Here is a 6,054-nt window from a genome sequence, read left to right on the forward strand (position 1 = left end):
CCGAAACCTGCTGCAACATCTCTTAGCTACATAATATCTGGGTAAATACAAAACAAGGCAGATTAAAAGTTGCTAACTACGCTATTAAAATACACGTATTATAAATCAGTGGTCCCCAACCCCCGGGCTGCGGACCGGTACCGGTCCGTGGACCAAATGGTACCGGGCCGCCCAAGAAACATTAAATTATTTCCATTTTATTTACTGTGGTGTATTTCTCTCGGGTTTGTGCGACTTTCCATGGACCAGAGGTTAATCCCGGGAGCTGAGAGACGTCACCTAAAGCCGCACCAATACCGCGCATGCGCAAAATATCATGCTATCGGGCCGGGTTTAGGAGACGTCTGGAGCTAAGCGGCTGCAAGCGGCAGTGGTGTTGTAGCTTTGGTGGAGAGAAGGTGTGTATCGCTCTTCTCTCTGTTCACCGGTACTTTGTCATGTTTAACAGTGCTTGGTGTACGTGTATATTGTGTTTGCTCAAATTTAACCAACAAATTAGCAAAAATGAGCACGAAACATCGTTAGACGTCGTTAGAAAGTCATTAAAGGTCGTTAGAAAGTTAGAAACTCTGCCGGTGTTCTGGATTAAAGTCATGGCGGAATACCCTGAGATTGCCACCACAGCACTTAAATCCCTATTGCCATTTCCGACATGCTATCTGTGTGAAGCGGGGATTTCTGCAGTGACGGCAACCAAAACAAAACAACGGAATAAACTGGATATAAGCAACACATTTCGGGTGTCATTGTCTCTTATTACCCCAGATGGAACCGTCTCGTTGCAAAGAAACAAGCTCAGGGTTCTCATTGATTTAGCGTCGTAGTGAGTTAAAAAGACATGATTAAATACAATTACATTAAAATTATTAATTTTAATTTAATTGTATAGCCGCCACCCCACACCCCCACCCCCAGCAGGCCGCGGTAAAATGATCAAACATTGACCGGTCAGCGGTGAAAAAAGGTTGGGGACCACTGTTAAATGGATTTGCATGGATGGCATGCAACATACATGAATGGCTGTCACTAAAAAAGTTTCCCACTAGGCTCCTCAGTCCACACTAGAAATCAAGCACACTTAATTAAACCTGCATAACCAAACAATCTAATGTGTCACACAAGCAAAGCAAACAGCTCTTATCTTGTGGGCATTCACACAGCACACCTAAAATGAGGCAATGCTAGGTGAGGTGCTCCCCTATGATGTCACTGACAGCATTTTTTTTATACCCCCGAAACAAAAGCCCCGGTCGAAACACTTCTAAATTAGAGACAGTACTACTGTGCTACTGTATAATCATGTGATTTGAAATAAGCACAATTGACCCTTAGGCCAATGAGTCACATGTATTCAGTTTGATACAGTGCTGTATTTCTTTTTCTGGATCATTGTCACCTTATGTGTTTTATGATATACAATGGATTAATAATGACATTTAAAAAAAAATAATAATAATAATAATATTCAAATCTGAGGTGTTTTACAGCTCAACAACTCACCCATGTCTCAAAGCAAGAGCTAAATCTGTGTGTAAAAGTTGTTCAGAAGTGACTGGCACATCCCTAGCCACGAGGCATGTGTGCAGCAGTGACTCTCTCCACTCCACTGTACTTTCTGCGGCTAAAGCGGTAGTGCTGTGATAACCCCATGGTGCAGCTGAACTAAAGTGGTTGCCAAGTTCTTAAAAAAAAAAAATGCTATGCAGTCAGAAGAGCTGAGACTTTGGCACATATCCTGTACACCTGAGCTCAGTGGCACAGCTGCTAATTACTTCAGGGTGCCACATGGCTGCATAGAGTCCTCTTATCCCTCTCCCACTTTTAATCAGCAATCAAACCCTCCAAATGCCTCTCCTCTTCATCAGGTACTTTCAGCTGTTCGGACCAATTTGCTGGATGTGGACATTATCCCTGATTGCAGCAGAAGTACGTGTTTGCTATATTTGTTCCTTTCATGTTGAACTGGCACAGAAGGCTGATAGATATGTGGTCAGTCTGAGCAGCTGGGAAATTTTTTTTCTCCATCTCCTCAGCTTTTTTTTTGTCGTCCTTGCCCCCTCGCAGACACCTCAATTACGCGGCCATCTTACCGACGGCTTGCCAAGTCAAACGGCGGTGTTACATTCTGCACCGATAGAGCTGATCTCAGCATTCTGGACTGAAACGATGCCCCTCCAAGTATTTTACGACCCGCGGTGCAGTATTCGGCAGGGTCATTCAGCCCAGAGGCTATCCGGCTCATTCAGGGGGCTGCAGACTTCATTTTTTTAGACTGCAGTCCCTGCTTCATGCCAACAAAGAGAGATTACATTCATTTCAATCATCCTTTAGCCCAGCGGTTGTCCATTTTTACAATCTGTTATCATATCTCCTCTCTCCCGTCTGCCTGGGATGAGATGGAGGGAGGAGCGGTTCTCAGATCCGCTCTGTGACTCTCGCAGTAACGTTATATATGACCAGGAGTGGAGACAGATGTCTGAAAGATCACTCCCCAGGTTAGATCTGAGTTGTGTGAGGTTTTCGGTGTCACTTTTTCAATTCCTGAAAAACTACTGTAATGTCTAGCTGTAAAAATTCAAAGCAACGACTTGTTTTATTATCGTGAAGATCTTTCATGATACCAATATTATAATAAGTCTAAATTGGCCTGATTTATTACTGGGCAGCAAAAAAAATGACATCAAGTGAAAATATCTAGAATAGTTATAAAATTGCATTAAAGCAAATATGACTAAAGCTGTCTTTTAATATTTAAAAAATCTTTCTTTAAATAATTTATTGGTGATAACTTTATACATTTTAAGCATGTATTTGTTACATATAAATATCAATTAAAGTGAAAGGGCATACGGCTAAGTACGGTGACCGATACTCGGAATTTGTTCTCTGCATTTAACCCATCCAAAGTGCACACACACACAGCAGCCATTTATGCTGCGGCGCCCGGGGAGCAGTTTGGGAGTTCAGTGCCTTGCTCAAGGACACCTCAGTCGTGGCTGGCCGGAGACTCGAACCCACAACCTTAGGGTTAGGAGTCAGACTCTCTAACCATTAGGCCACGACTTGTCTATTTTAAATGCACAACATTAAGACTCTCCGGTCGGTTGCCTCCACACACTGTAAAATTGCAACGTTTGACATTAACAATAAGAAATAACTTAATTTTTCTTAGCTACTTTATATACAGGTCCTGAGCTCAAGAATTCTAACTGCTGTAAATCTGCTTTTACACAGATGAAGTAGTGAAATAAGATTTGATTCATCTTAATTAATTGTAATAAATAGATTGTGTGGGGGGGTGTATGTGTGTGTGTGTGTGTGTGTGTGTGTGTGAGAGAGAGAGAGAGAGAGAGAGAGAGAGAGAGAGAGAGAGAGAGAGAGAGAGAGAGAGAGAGAGAGAGAGGGAATTACCTTATAATAATGGAGCTGTGAGTGAGACACGAAGATAAAGTAGTGCAATAAGATAACATTAGGAAATGTTTACAATAGCTCTCATTCTTTATAAATACCATTTTTTTTCCCTCCATAAATCCATTCAGAAGCCCAAGCCCAAGATTATTTTCATTATTTTGCCCAGATTGAGGAAGAACTCTAGAGAGAGAGGCATCTTAATGCATCTCATGCCATACAATATGCTCTGTTATACCTTCTCATTGTCCTTTTACTCACTTCCTGCCTTGAGCCACCTTAATCATCAACATATGAAATGTTCTGGCTAAGAGTGTCACCGGTGTTTTGTGTTTTTTTGGCAGGTCTCCACCATGTTTGTCTCCCTGAAGCTGCACTGCTTATCAGCGCACACAGCTGTAATGAGTAACTCCAGTGTGGTCGAATGAGGGAGTGCCCTAAGATTTTATGCACATAAGCAATCGAGGTTGTTAAGTGTCTTTGCCCACTAGTGGAGGCAGCTTATGGACCTGATATTCAAACTGCAACCTGTCAGGAATGGCTGGGACTATTCCCTGCCTGGACACTAGGGGGACATCCTGACAGGCCTTGTTTGTCTGTATCATGTGCCTTTGTTTTTGTTTTGTGTTCGGGTGTGTTAGCCCTGCCCTTTCCATTTTCCATTCCTGCCTCTGCACACCTGTTCCTTATGTCACTATGATTGTCCCCCCCTATTTATTCCAGTTGTCTTGGTCTTTGTGTTTGTGTCTTTGGTTTGCTTTTATGTCTCCTTTGTCTTCCCCAGTGCCACAACTGATCACAACCTTGTGATCAGTAACGCAACACCTTAAACATACCATGTTTTTGAGATCACTTTGGACAGATGAGCCCTGCACGAGTTCATGAGTCTTACATCTATTATTAATCAGGCAGCAGAGACAGGCAGCAAAACAAAAGCCTGTCCTCTGGGTGCCGTGCTCAGTTGACACACACCTTAAAGAGAGACGTCCAGCTCCCATGTCGGTCTGTGCGCTCGCTTTGAGGACTGCTTCAAGTGACAGCAGAGAAGTCTTGTCTAAGCACTTTGATCACTCAAAAGTCTGAAACCATTTGCAGAGACTGAACTCATGGTATGTTTCAGCTGTCAGGAGAAAGAGCCATCCGATCATAAAGAGGAGTACACTCTGTCTCCCAAGCAGGGGTAAGTCATGAGCAACGAGGCTGTACATCTGCAGAGAAACATTTGAAATGAAATATCAATATATAAATAGTTCTTCTCCATGCTATGGTAATCCTAAAGCCATATTCTCTCTCTCTCTCAATCTCTCAGATTCTTCAGGATTACCATAGAATATAGAGAGAGAGCATTTTCTGTAGATGTGTGCATTTTCCAGCCTGCAGTGTGTGCCATCAGCTGATAAAATACAATAAGCCCATGTAATACAGGCAGCTCATCAGTCACCAAATACGTGTGAGTATGTGCACTCAGGAAGGAAAAAAAAACACAGCCTTTGCTTACACAATTTGTAAATTTACAATTTTGTTTCATAATGTCTGTTAGGTTTGTTGAAACTGACCAACCTTTAATTGTGGCAGTTCAATGGAGATTCTTTATATTATCAATACTTCATATTTAATAATGTTGATGGATCATTCTGTATTATCCTTAAGAATTTTCCTCCAGTTGCTTCCAGTTTGGGGTCGCCAGAGCGGATCACGTGGTCCGCGTATTAGATTTGGCACAGGCTTTATGCCGGATGCCCTTCCTGATGCAACCCTCCCATTTTTATCTCGGGATATCTCGGGACTGGCACTGAGCGTTAACTCTTCAGTGGCTGGGTTAGCGCCCTGCCCAGAAATCTAACCCAGGCCGCGGTAATGAGAGCACCGGATCCTGCCGCCGGACCACCTGGAGGCTATTCTGTAAAATCCATAAGAAGTTCTGGGAAATGCTAATTGTAGATATTAAATAAATTCATGACACCTTGATTGAAGTATCAGCAGAATCATGTGCTGCATTTGAATCGGTCACTGAAACTGAACAAAAATAAAGATGGATTGACATTTTAATATTTTAATTATACTCCTCCAGCTGGTTACCGTGTCTGTCTGCTTCATCCCATAATTAACTCGACGGTTTATTTACTATCAGATTACAGAATATTGTGTTGCTAAACTCTTCTGCATGTACTGAACTTTCTAATATCCATGGCACTGAAAAGAAACTGAGAGAAAATCGGAGAGAAATGAAATGATGCCGTGAAACTTGTTTTGATATGGCAAAGAAAAAGGTCCTGCAAATTTTCCAAGCAAACAAATATGCAGAGGATGTCCACAAAAGGTAAGAAAGGTTAATATCTGACCTCAGTGTGGCTTTCAGAGCACAAGGGTTTAATAATTAATGCCCTTTCACTGAGACATTCTGATACTCGCTGCAGCAGAATATTAAAGAGCAACACTGCTTCCCAAACCTGCGAGCCATTCTGAGCTTGCAGTGTCTTGTATGTTTGTCTCATCTGTTTATTTTTGCCTGTTCTTTACTCGATTTGTAGGTAGATGGTAGGAAGTGTCTGCGGCAGGTGAAAGATAGAGGAAACAAGAAGGTGAGAGATCCCGCCACCTAGCCTGTTTTGCATAATTGTTCACTATTTATAGCTTGTGAAAATC

The 6,054-nt window shown here is 42.2% G+C and overlaps 1 long non-coding RNA gene across 1 annotated transcript; it reads left to right on the top strand.

The window, feature by feature from the left end:
- Positions 1–336: 336 nt before the first annotated feature.
- LOC113660187 lies at positions 337–5,482 on the top strand. Its single transcript, XR_007144158.1, has 4 exons — positions 337–398; positions 3,753–4,588; positions 4,718–4,858; positions 5,059–5,482. It is a non-coding gene; the product is annotated as an uncharacterized LOC113660187 (long non-coding RNA).
- The last annotated feature ends 572 nt before the right edge of the window (positions 5,483–6,054 follow it).

This window comes from Tachysurus fulvidraco, chromosome 10, assembly GCF_022655615.1.
Source record: "Tachysurus fulvidraco isolate hzauxx_2018 chromosome 10, HZAU_PFXX_2.0, whole genome shotgun sequence".
NCBI classification, from domain to species: domain Eukaryota; kingdom Metazoa; phylum Chordata; class Actinopteri; order Siluriformes; family Bagridae; genus Tachysurus; species Tachysurus fulvidraco.